General features: G+C 45.1%; 1 protein-coding gene across 1 annotated transcript in view; it reads right to left on the bottom strand.

Moving 5' to 3' along the window:
- CENPP (centromere protein P) overlaps window positions 1-13,166 on the bottom strand; it is a 192,386-nt gene that overhangs the window by 43,552 nt on the left and 135,668 nt on the right. The window lies entirely within an intron of this gene.

Below are 13,166 nucleotides of genomic sequence, written 5' to 3'. Positions count from 1 at the left end.
GCCTGGGTGGCTCAGTTGGTTAAGCGACTGCCTTCGGCTCAGGTCATGATCCTGGAGTCCCTGGATCGAGTCCCGCATCGGGCTCCCTGCTCGGCAGGGAGTCTGCTTCTCCCTCTGACCCTCCTCCCTCTCATGCTCTCTGTATCTCATTCTCTCTGTCTCAAATAAATAAATAAAATCCTTAAAAAAAAAAAAAAAAGAATCAGTTTGGAAGTTTTCCTTCCTCTTTTATTTTTGTGGAATAGTTTGAGAATAGGTATTAGCTCTTCTTTAAATGTTGGGTAGAATTCACTTGTGAAGCCGTCTGGTCCTGGACTTTTATTTGTTGTTGGGAGTTTTTTGATTAGTGATTCAATGTCTTTGCTGGTTACTGGTGTGTTCAAATTTTCTATTTCTTCCTGTTTCAGTTTTGGGAGCTTATGTTACTAGGAATTTATCCATTTCTTCAGGGTTGTCCAATTTGTTGGGAAATAATTTTTCCTAATACTCTCTTATAATCCTTTATATTTCTGTGGTGTCAGCTATTATGTCCCCTCTCTCATTTCTGATTTTATTTGAGTTCTGTCTCCTTTCTTCTTGATGAGCCTGGTAAAAAGTTTATCAATTTTGTTACTTTTTCAAAAAACCAACTGCTGGTTTCATTGATCTGTTCTATTGCTTTTTACTCTATTTCATTTATTTCTGCTCTAATCTTTATTATTTCTTTCCTTCTACTGGTTTTGGGTTTTGTTCTTCTTTTTCTAGCTCCTTTCTGTGTAAGGTTAGGTTATTTGAGATTTTTCTTGCTCCTTGCGGTAGGCCTGTATTGCTCTAAACTTCTCTCTTCGAACAGCTTTTCCTGCATCCCAGTGATTCTGGACCGTTGTGTTTTCATTTGTCTCCATGTACTTTTTTGATTTCCTCTTTCATTTCTTGGCTGACCCATTCATTGGTTTGCAGCATGTTATTTAGTCTCCATGTAATTTTCAGACTTTTTCTTTTGATTTCTAGTTTCATAGTGTTGTGATCAGAAAAAAATACATGATATATTTTCAATCTTGAGACTTGTTTTGTGACCTAATATGTGCCCTATTCTGGAGAATGTTCCATGTGCACTTGAAAAGAATATGTATTCTGCTGGTTTTGGATGGACTGTTCTGAATATATCTATTAGGTCCATCTGGTCAAATGTGTTGTTCACAGCCACTGTTTCTGTGTTGAATTTTGGTCTGGATGATCTGTCCATTGATGCTGTAAGTGGGGTGTTAAGGTCCCCTATTATTAGAAAAGTCCATATTAAGATTTCTGATGAATACAGATGCAAAAATCCTCAAAATATTAGCACCTAAATCCAAAAATATGTTAAACAAATAATTCACCATGATCAAGTGGGATTTAATCCAGGGATGCAAGGATGCTTCAATATTTGCAAATCAATCAACGTGATACATTACATCAATTAGAGAAAGGATAAAAATCATAGATCATCTCAACAGACACAGAAAATGCATCTGACAAAGCACAACACCCACTCATGATAAAAAACCCTCAACAGAGGCGCCTGGGTGACTCAGTCAGTTAAGCGTCTGCCTTCGTGATCTCAGGGTCCTGGGATCGAGTCCCGCATGGGGCTCCCTGCTCTGCGGGGAGCCTGCTTCTTCCTCTCCCTCTGTTCCTCCCCCTGCTTGTGCTCTACTCTCTATCTCTCTCAAATAAATAAAATCTTAAAAAAAAAAATCCCTCAACAAAATAGGTTTAGAAGGAACATACTTCAACCTAATAAGACCATATATGAAAAACCCACAGCAAACATCATACTCAATGGGGAAAAACTAAGAGCTTTCCTTTTAAGGTCAGGAATAAGACAAGGATGTTCAATCTCACTACTCTATTCAACACGTACTGGAAGTCCTAGCCATGGCAATCAGACAAGAAAAAGGAATAAAAGGCATCCAAATTGGTGAGGAAGAAGTAAAACTTACCCTATTTGCAGATGACATGATACTACATATAGAAAACCCTAAAGATTCCATCACAAAACTACTAGAACTGATAAATGCATTCAGTAAAGTCACAGGGTATAAAATTAATATATAGTAATCTTGCATTCCTATACACTAACAATGAAGCAACAGAAAGAGAAATTAAGAAAACAATCCCATTTACAATTGCACCAAAAATAAAATATCTAGGAATAAACTTAACCAAAGAAGTGAAAAACCTGTACTCCAAAATCTATAAAACACTGATGAAAGAAACTAAAGACAACACAAACAAGTGGAAGGATATTCCATGCTCATGGATTGGAAGAACTAATATTGTTAAAATGTCATACTACCCAAACCAATCTACAGATTTACAATCCCTACCAAAATACCAACAGCATTTTTCATAGAACTACAATAATTCTAAAACTTGTGTGGAACCACAAAAGATGCCAAATTATTAAAGCAATCTTGAGAAGGAACAAAGCAGGAGGTATCATAATCCCAGATTTCAAGATATACTACAAAGCTGTAGGAATCAAAACAGAAAGAGACACATTGAGGGGCACCTAGGTGGCTCAGTTGGTTAAGCGTCCGACTCTTGGTTTTGGCTCAGGTCATGATCTCAGGGTTGAGAGATCGAGCCCTATGTCAGGCTCTATGCTGGGCGTGGAGCCTGCTTGGGATTCTCTTTCTCCCTCTCCTGCACACTTGTGCTCACTTTCTCATTGAAAAAAAGAAAGAAAGAGACATGTTGATCAATAGTACAGAATACAGAGCCCAGAAATAAATCCATCCTCATATGATCAATTAATCTACAACAAAGGAGACAAGAATATATAATGAGGAAAAGAGAGTCTCTTCAACAAATGGTGTTGAGAAAACTGGACAGTTACATAAAAAAGAATAAAACTGGACTTTCTTATCCCATACACAAAAATAAACACAAAATGGATTGAAAGAGACCCAAAACAATAAAACTCCTAGAAGAAAACACAGGCAGTAATTTCTCTGACTTCAGTCAAAACGTTTTTCTGGCTATGTCTCCTGAGAGAAATGAAAGCAAAACTAAACTACTGGGACAACACCAAAATAAAAAGCTTTTTGCACAACAAAGGTAACCATCAATGAAACAAAAAGGCAACCTACTGAATGGGAGAAGATATTTGCAAATAATATATCTGATAAGGGATTGATATCTAAAATATATAAAGAACTTACACAACCCAACACCCCCAAAACAAGTAATCCAATTGTAATGGGCACTAGATCTGAATAGACATTTTTCTAAAGAAGACATACAGATAGCCAACAGACACATGAAAAGATCCTCAACGTTACTAGTCATCAGGGAAATGCAAATCAAAACCTCAATGAGATACCACCTCACGCCAGTCAGAATGGCTAAAATCAAGAAGACAAGAAGTAACAAGTGTTAATGAGGATGTGGAGAAAAAGGAACCCTTGTGCACTGTTGGTGGGAATGTGAATTGGTGCAGCCAGTATGGAAAACAGTCTGGAGGTACCTAAAAAAATTAAAAATAGAACTACCATATGATCCAGTAATTTCACTGTTGGGTATTTACCCAAAGAAAATGAAGACACTAATTTGAAAAGATATATGCACCCCATCTTTATTGCAGCGTTATTTACAATAGCCATGATATGCAGCCCACGTGTCCAATAGATGAATGGGTAAAGAAGATGTGGTGTATATATACAATGGAATATTATTCAGCCATAGAAAGAATGAAATCTTGCCATTTGCAACAACATAGACAGACCTACAGGGTGTAATGCTAGGTGAAATAAGCCAGACTAAAACAAATACCATATGATTTCACTCATACGTAGAATTTAAGAAACAAAGAATGAAAGAAAAAAGAGACAAAAAAAAAACCAGCCTCTTAAATACAGAGAACAAACTGGTTGCCAGAGGGGAGATGAGTGAGAGGGAGGGGTGAAATAGGTGAAGGGGCTTAAGAGTACGTTTATCGTGATGAGCAGTGAATAATGTGTAGAATGTTGAATCAATATACTGTACACTTGAAGCTAATACTGTATGTTAATTATACTTCAATTAAAAAAAAAAAACCATGACAGGGCGCCTGGGTGGCTCAGTCGTTGGGCGTCTGCCTTCAGCTCAGGTCATCATCCCAGGATCCTGGGATCGAGCCCCGCATCGGGCTCCCTGCTAGACGGGAGGTCTGCTTCTCCCTCTCCCACTCCCCCTGCTTGTGTTCCTGCTCTCGCTGTGTCTCCCTCTGTCAAATAAATAAATAAAATAAATAAAATAAATAAAATCTAAAAAGAAAAAAAAAAAAAGACAAAAACTACCCACGGCGCTAGTTGAAATCTGCCTCTGCACAGTGTCCTCTGGTACGTACACATGGACACTTCTAAGAGCAGTGAGGTCAGCATGATTAGCCCATTCACACATAAGAATGTGATTATTCCAATAACCATTCAATAGTATGTAGTATAAACCTTTAAATTCATTGTGGGGGGCGCCTGGGTGGCTGTCGGTTAAGCATCTGACTCTTGATTTCAGCTCAGGTCATGATCTCAGGGTCGTGGGATCGAGCCCTGTGGTGGGCTCCACACTCAGTGGTAGTCTGCTGGACATTCTCTGACTCTGCCCCTGCCCACGCTTGCGTGCACGCACATGCTCTCTCGCTCTCTCAAAAAATAAATAAATAAATAAATATTCTTTAAAAAAATTCACTGGGAAGTGCTAATACATCTTAACACTTGTTTTAAGATAACTTTAGATTTGGTTAGTATGTGAAAATTTAAGCCACAGATGATTAGCTAAAGGATAAACCCCCCCAACTTTTACTGGTGGCTTGTGTAGTAGGCAAAAATGGCTTCCCTGAACTGACAAATTCAGGGAAGCAAAGAAAGCCTGTGGTACAATATGGGAGGTAATTGGCACTGAATTCAGAGCAGCGAAGAGCATCAGGCTTGAGGGACCCTGACATAGGATCTGAGTCAGCAGAGTGGAGGGGATGAGCAGAGGTGAGGAGGGCTCAGGAGAGCAGACTTAGCACAAGGAGAAGCGAGGGCACTGTGAGCTCTGAGGGAGGAAGGTCAAGAGAGCAACGGTGTCAGGAAGGGATATGAGCCAGCACGGCGGGGCCGGTGAGACCAGCAGAAGTGACAGGAGGAAGAGCAGAAACAGGAATGGGTGTGATGCCGGGACAGCTGGCTGCCAGCCAAGAGACACAAGAGAAGGGAGCCAGAGAGAACAGCTCATGTCTCAGGGACGATGCAGAGAGGCTGACAGGAGGGGACAGTTTGGGCAAGAACATGCTGAATTTGGGGGTTGCCACAGAGTTCAGGCAGGACAATAGTAGGATTGGGAAAGACGGGAATGCACAGGCAAGGACAACTCTGAGAGGAGATGGGCAGGGGAGCTGAACCCTAATGGGCGCTGGCTCCTGATGTCAAGGGAGCGAAGGAGCCAAGCCCACTGCCAGTTTCCATCTGACCACACGGAGCTTCTGCCGTACAAGACGAGATACGCCTAGAAGCCTGGCCCCCTCTCACCTGGCACTCGGGATAGGTGCCACCACCCTGGTGACAAATCTTGTATCATGAGTTAGGTGTGCATTGATTATTTATTGCATGTGTGGTGCTGCGTAGCAGACGGACAGGGGGTATATCATGTTTCTCCAAAACGGCTGTAAAACTAGAAGAACAGAGACAAGTTGTTTCTTGGATCCCTCCATTCTGAGCACCAAATTGGTGCTAAACTGACTGCTGAACCCAGGTCTGAACTGATCAGCTCATAAGCCCTCCAGCGCTGGTATCAACACTGTTCCTAAACAAAACAGAAAGGAATCTGCAAACTCTGAGGACTTTTAAAGGGAAAGTGAGACATTGAACTGGAAAAGATTTATACAGGGTCCTAAAATTAATGAAGAATAATTTGTCTTATTAATATTTCCTGACATGGGGCGCCTGGGTGGCTCAGTTGGTTAAGCCACTGCCTTCGGCTCAGGTCATGATCCTGGAGTCCCAGGATCGAGTCCCGCATCGGGCTCCCTGCTCAGCGGGGAGTCTGCTTCTCCCTCTGACCCTCCCCCCTCTCATGCCCTCTCTCTCTATCTCATTCTCTCTCTCAAATAAATAAATAAAATCTTTTAAAAAAAAAAATTTCCTGACATGGACATCAGAAAACACAGAGTATTTTATAAACAACTAAGCCGTGCTTTGACAACTGGTAATACTCCGTAACCAACTGATTGTTCTGCATAATAACAACATCGACTATGTTCTCGAAAGCCATCATTTAAATATACCATGAATTACTAGGTTCATGGATGCTGACATAAAAGGAACTGCTCAAATTCTGCTGTTTCAGTGAAACCTCAAAGGGTGGTTAAAGCCCTCTCTGACATCTATTCCGCCTCCTTCCCTTATTTAGAAAACAGAGAGTTTCCTTGTAGGAGATATATTTACAGACTGAAGATGACTGAATTATTCTTCTGTCCATAGCTGAATGTAAATTCAGATCCTCAGTCAACCTAAAATTCAAAAACATTAAAAGTGTGTATGAGGGGCGCCTGGGTGGCACAGTGGGTTAAGCGCCCAACTCCTGATTTTGGCTCAGGTCATGATCTCAGGGTCATGAGATGGAACAGCGCATGGGGCTCTGTGCTGGGCATGCAGCCTGCTTAAGATTCTCTCTCTCCTCTCCCTCTGCCCCTCTCCTCCCTACTCCCTAAAACGAAACAAAACAAAAAACACACACATGGAAATAGAAGTTTCTGGACAGCTCTAACCTATACAAGAGGACTCCAAGGTCTGCAAATCCAGAAGTCTATTGAAACACGAGGTCCAGGCGCCTGTGTGGCTCAGTCGTTAAGCATCTGCCTTCGGCTCAGGTCATGATCCCGGGGTCCTGGGATCGAGCCCCACATTGGGCTCCGTGCTCGGCAAGAAGCCTGCTTCTCCCTCTCCCACTCCCCCTGCTTGTGTTCCTGCTCTCGCTCTCTCTCTCTGTCAAATAAATAAATAAAATCTTAAAAAAAAAAAAAAAAAAAGAAAAGAAAAAAGGAACATGAGGTCCATCTCTTACAGTTAAAAATCAAGAACAAGTATCATGGTTCTGACCCAGAGTCCTTATTAGCTGTGGACTTGGTCATGTTACTTAGACTCTGATTTCCAGTGTCCTCACCCATGAAACTGGGGGGAACACCATCTACCTCCCCAGGCTGCTGGGAAGGTCAAATGAGGGGCCACCCATGACTGTGCTGGGCACAGGGTGGACAAAGGATCAGGTGAGCATCCATTCCTTCACTGATAAGGTGTCAGGAAACCTGCAGGCAGGGAGGTTCGGTGACTTGCTCAAGGCTGCCCGGACTCTTAATATGGTAGATACTAATTATTCAAGGTAATTGATTCCTTAGATTGTGAAATATAGTGGGGACAGGAGCGGGTGTATGGCACAGGCCAGGGGTCAGCAGGACACTGTGGCACGTCCACGGCTCTTCCAAACCTGGAGCCTTTGTTCACACCCTCCGCACAGAGAAGAGTGAAAGCAGGCACGCACAGCCAGGGTCTCCATAAACACACAGTGCGTGTGGGATGCAACAGAGTCCAAACTACTCTTCGTCACAGACAGGAGTAATTTAGAAGCTGATTTGAAAAAAATCCTGATTATTATAAGAAAGAAGAGAAAGTCTTACTTATAAATGTGATTCACTGTGATTACTTATAACACCTAAAATGGAGGAAAAACTATTTAAAATAGCCAGCCAAACTAGAAGAGTATGTGATCAAGAAAGGTGTCCTGCAGGTAAGATTCCGCCTCAGATACCCCACAAGGGGGTCTGCAGGGATACAGTCCATCTGCAAGCAAGCCTTGGCGCCCCCGTCACGCAGCCGGGCGCGGCAGGCCACATGGTCCCCGGGGGAGCTCGATCATTTCGTGGCTGTCCCTGCAGTCCACTGTCAACAGGGCAGTCATGTGTTAGCACACGTCGGAGCCCGTGCATCTGAATGCTTCAGCATGTTACTCACATGTCTCTAACATGTTACTCACATGTCTCTGCCCTGATGTGCCGAACAGGAACGGTCGAGACTGTGCACCATGCTGGAATTTAGTCTGTCACACACTGTTATTTGCAAAGAAGCAAATGCTTCTAACTCTGTACATAGGCCTCAGTGATCACACAACTGAAAATTAAAGGCATGACTATTTCTTCTTTGAAGTTACATTTCTGTCTACATGAAAGTGGATACAATCAAAACTTAAGAGTCGAGCATATTTTTTCCTTTACACAAAATGTGAAGAATGTGAATCCACACAAGGGAAAGCATATTGCATTAAAAATAGCATGTGATTGCACTAAACACGTCTTAGTTTGGAACAGAAAAGGAATGCATCATGCTATTGAAATGTCATGGTGTGTTTCTAAGTAACAGAGTCTCTGCGGTCAAATAAACTTACATTAAACTATCAATTGATAGAAGCAAAACTTTTTATAAGAATCTGCTAAAGGTTGATTTGTTTTATGTAAGTTGAGAATTACATTCAAAATTACCAAATTTATACTGTCTGAAATACTAATTCTGGGGCAGTAGTTCTTAACTATTTGAAGGACGGACCCCTGTGAGGGTATGAGGGGAGCTGTGATAAGCCCTCCACGAAGAAAAACACACGTCTACTAAGACTTCACATGTATCAAGAGGCTCATAAAGCCTCTCTCAATCCTCTAGGGATTCACGCACCGTGGTTAGGAAACCCTGTGTAGGGGAACAGCTTACTTAACTTAAAATTTTACATGTAAATATTTCACTAGAGGTAAGAATAAACAAGTTAAAATTAAGGCAAACTGCCTTTTCCCCTCCACAGTTATTTAGCAATATTTTTAAGGCCAAAGACAAGTTGAAAGAACAATACAATGACCACCTCTATACTCTTCACCTACATTCACCAATTTACACTGTTTTCTCTATTCATTTTATCTCTTTCTCCCTCCCACGTCCATGTCCATACACACGTAAGAATTTGCAAGGGACAGGCTGCACCATCCGAATGCAAGCTGTGGATGTCTTAAGACTGTCGCCCAGAACCAGAGGAGGAAACTCTGAGAACACAGATAGCTCCTGATGTGACCATGGGGCAACGATCACAATCACTCACATCAGCAAACCCAGGACTGTCTCACCACAGCCCATACTCAGAGTTTCCCACTGTCCAACCATGCCCTCAGGGGCCGTGTGTGTGACCCAGAGTTTAACACGCGGACCCTCCAGTCTCCTGTGCGTGACCTACGACGGTAACCCCTGCCCAGAGCAGTCTCGGCCCTTCGCTGTTCTGAAGGGTCCCAGCCAGCTCTCTTGTAAAATGTCCCCTGTTTGCGTTTGTCTGATTGGACGTAGATAAAACATGTCTGACAGGAATCCCACACAGGTGATGTTGGGCAGGCCCATTACTGGTGATTCTGAGACATTTGGTTGAGGTGGTACCATCTTTCCCTGGTAATTAGAAACAGTCTGTAAGGTAAGACTTTGGGTCTGTGTGAATATTGCCATCCAGTGACCCTCCATATAGTGGTCTGGGCTTCCACTGACTATCTTTGCCTAAATCAATTAGCACACTGGAGACGTCCCAGCAGGTGACTGTCGGGCTCTGGCTCCTTCTGTCCTGATCAGCCGGCATTCTTCTGTAGGAAAAGCGCTGTCCCACGGACTCTCTTTTCCCTGTTATTGTAATAACATTTTCATTTGACATGCAATAATCCATGGCTACCCCTGTGCTCTGTAAGGTGCTCACGCGGTCTCTTCACGCTGGCTTCCACACTCTGTCCACATGTCCGCGGGAAACTCTGTGCACTCTGATGCTGGCTGGTATGAGATGTTTCAGGCACATCTTATGCCTTCCCTGGCCCCAACCTGTTACTCTTCATTTCTCCTAGGAGCCTTGGTCCTTCTAGTGGGAAATGGTCCTTAGAAACACAGATGTGGAAGTCAGACGCAGGAGCATTCAGGTCTTCTCAGTGGAAAGAGCTAGAAAGTTTATTTGAAGCAAAACTATTACTTGTGCCCTTTCCTCAAAGCAAACTGACTTTTGAGACATTGTTTAAAAGATCTGACACCCACACAATATTATAAGCTTATTGCAATAAGTCCTTCAATATCCATAAATTCAACTCAATTCATTTTAAATGACAATTCATGTCATTAACTCATTTTCAGAGCAAACTGTCCAACGGCCTGAGGGCACAGGGGGTAGGGGAGGGAGGGCAGCCGGGAACCAGGGACCAGGAGCCCGCAGGAAGAAGGCTGCTGCCACCAGGTCAGCCAATGGCTGGAACTGCCCAGGACGTCAGGGCCAGCTTTGTCAGACTGGTTTTTTAAGATATGCTATAAATTTGGACTTTGACATAAAATTTCCTGTTTTTTAAAAAGACCATATGCTCCAAACAAAACACATCTGCAGGCTGAATACTGTGCACACGTCATGACCTGCAGTGTAAGTAATTAATCCTAAACCAGAGAGCCCTGTCCTTCCTGAGCGTATCCCCTAGGCAACCTCCGGTTACACAGGAAGAGCATACAGTTTACATCCTCAGGTTTGATGGCCCAGAACCTTCCCAAAATCATACTTGCAAGGCCAGCCCCCTCACAACCCTCAGGGCTTCTCCCACAGCTCTTTGCTGCTTTTCCTCACAGCACTTAACACCGTTTTGTGGAATGAGCGATCGACCACACGATCCCTCGTAGCGACTGCGAGATGCTATACGATCCACTCCACTGCACCCAGAAGCCAGGCGCAGAAGGCACAGAAGTGCCAGAAGCCTCTGGACAGACATCACACAACTCAGCCTCCTGGTGATTCCAGAGCTTTGAAAGGCATCTCTTGAGGCCACAGACACCCTCCTCCCCACCTACTTCATTCCTAATTTGTAGGAGATGATTCCCAAGGGCCTTTCCAGTTCTCCTTTGTTCGGACCAAAATCGCTGCTCCCCATTTCCACACCAGGAGAAGGTCAGGAAGGAGTCTGAGAAATTATATGCAAGGGTGCCTGGTGGTGCAGTCAGTTGGGTGTCGGACTCTTTGTTTTGGCTCAGGTCATGGTCCCAGGGTCCTGGGATTGAGCCCCGCGTCGGGCTCCCTGCTCCGCGGGAAGCCTGCTTCTCCCTCTCCCACTCCCCCTGCTTATGTTCCCTCTCTCGCTGTCTCTCTATCAAATAATAAAATCCTAAAAAAAAAAAAATTCTCCAGTTCATAGAGCAAAGCCTAACGAGGGAAAAACAAAAGAATAAAGATAACAAACAAATGTGTAGGAAAAAACCGGGTCCCATCCATAGGATGCCTACAGGAACCAAAACTGGAAGATCTCCTGAGGACGCTTTAGGGAAGAGGAGGCATACGGCTGTGTCTGGATGACACAGCACGGATGTGGAGAAAACCTGCAGCGTCTTTCCCGGAGGCACGTATGCATGTAGGCCTTCTCCGCAGGGCTGGGGGGGGGGGGGAGCGGGGGGGGGTCCGGGCCCTGAGTCTGCAGAACAGGGCAAACAAGCCAAATACACAACCACCCCTGGCACTACTCCTGGGCCTCCTTCCCCCAGGCCTTCAACCAAGGATCAAAGCAAGGTGCAGAAGGAAGCCAGGGCAGGGGGCTCGCAGTGGAGGGAGGTGGGAGAGGCCGTCATACACCCTCAGCAAAGCAATCTCCTGGGAAGTCCTCCGGCTCTCTAGACCAGGAGGCAGAGGCGGAGGTGGGAGCGCGTGTCCCACTGACAGGAGGAGCTAACCCTCAGCCCCAGCTGGGGCTGCCATGTAAAAACAGGAGCCACACACTGGCAAAGCTTAGCTTGTTGAGAGTAGTGAAAACCCCCTAATTCTAAGAACAGTAATTCCAAACAAAAACACATACACAGGAGCCTCACACGACAGAGGAAAACACATCTGAACATTCACAGCTGCACCCCACACGGGAATATATATGTGAACTCTGACTCGGGGCACAGTCACACAGCACTGAGAATGAGCCACAACACCTTGGATGGATGTCAAACAGCCAACGCAGGGTGAAGAAAGCCAGACCCCAGAGTGAGTTGCCATGTGCCGCGCTTACAGAGCGCAGGGAACGCGGTGTGTGCTTGAAGCCAGGAAGCCAGCTTCCTCCTCTGAGGAAGCTCGGGGGGAGGGCCAGGGGGCTTCCAACCAGCGCCCGGTTTGTGAACATTAACCGAGCTATACCATTATGATGTGGTATTTATTTATTTTTGTAATATACACTTATTTAAGTTAAAAAACAAAACAAAACACGGTGCAGGACAAACAGAACTCTGCTCTGATGAAACCAGGTTAGTAAGTACAGTTCAGCCCTCAGGATGTCTCAGTTCATCCAGGTAACGGATACACCTCTGAACTAAACACAACTGCGTCAGTGGGAGCACGAGCACTGGACCCAAACAGGGCTCTCCGTGGAGGCCGGCAACAGGGCCAGCACACTCCAGGTCCACGGAAGGGCATTTTCTTTATGGGGGGCTGGCTGCCCGCCCCTCGGAGGCACCACCTGCTCTCTGGGCCGTGGCTGCCTCACTTCCACACGCCCCACTTCTCTGCGAGGTGGGAAAGGACAGATTCTTTATGGCAGGAGAGTGCCGGCCCTGCTAACCCACGGGAAACACACTCCGAAAACAGGTTGGCCCCCAACTCTGCGCACCAGGAGATCCCCTACAGCTACCTGTCACTGTGAGTCGTTCTCAGCAGACGGAAGAGACCCTCTCTGGAAGGATGAGGTCCTAGCTGCGGTGGGAACTGGCATTCCCGAGGGGGTGCATGGTACAGGGAATGCTAACAACGCTGTCCTTCTCAGACGATGGCGTCCTCCCACTGCCAGGTCCCCCTGCACGCTCTCCTGGAAAGGGAAAGCCCACGCTGGCGACCCCGGAGGCACGTGTCCCTGTTGGGATTACAGTGTACACGCTGGGGCCGGGCCCTGCGTAGGGCCTCGTGTACAGTGACCCGGCATGCCCGTGGCAGGGCTGAATGCTTCCGAGCACAGTCTGGGCGAGTATGCTTGACGGGATGACTTCAGTGGCATGGCCCCGTTCTCAGGTACAGCTGGACCTGGGTTTACACGTCAGTGACGTCGGTATGTTTTACCAAGATTGATGAACATTTTGTCAGTCTGTATAGGGTGAGTGGTTTTTAAACTTGTAATCTATCAGGAT

The sequence above is a fragment of the Leptonychotes weddellii genome, chromosome 14, assembly GCF_054177405.1.
Source record: "Leptonychotes weddellii isolate Sample4059 chromosome 14, ASM5417740v2, whole genome shotgun sequence".
NCBI classification, from domain to species: Eukaryota; Metazoa; Chordata; class Mammalia; order Carnivora; family Phocidae; genus Leptonychotes; species Leptonychotes weddellii.
This window is presented reverse-complemented; position numbering and strand designations above follow the sequence as displayed.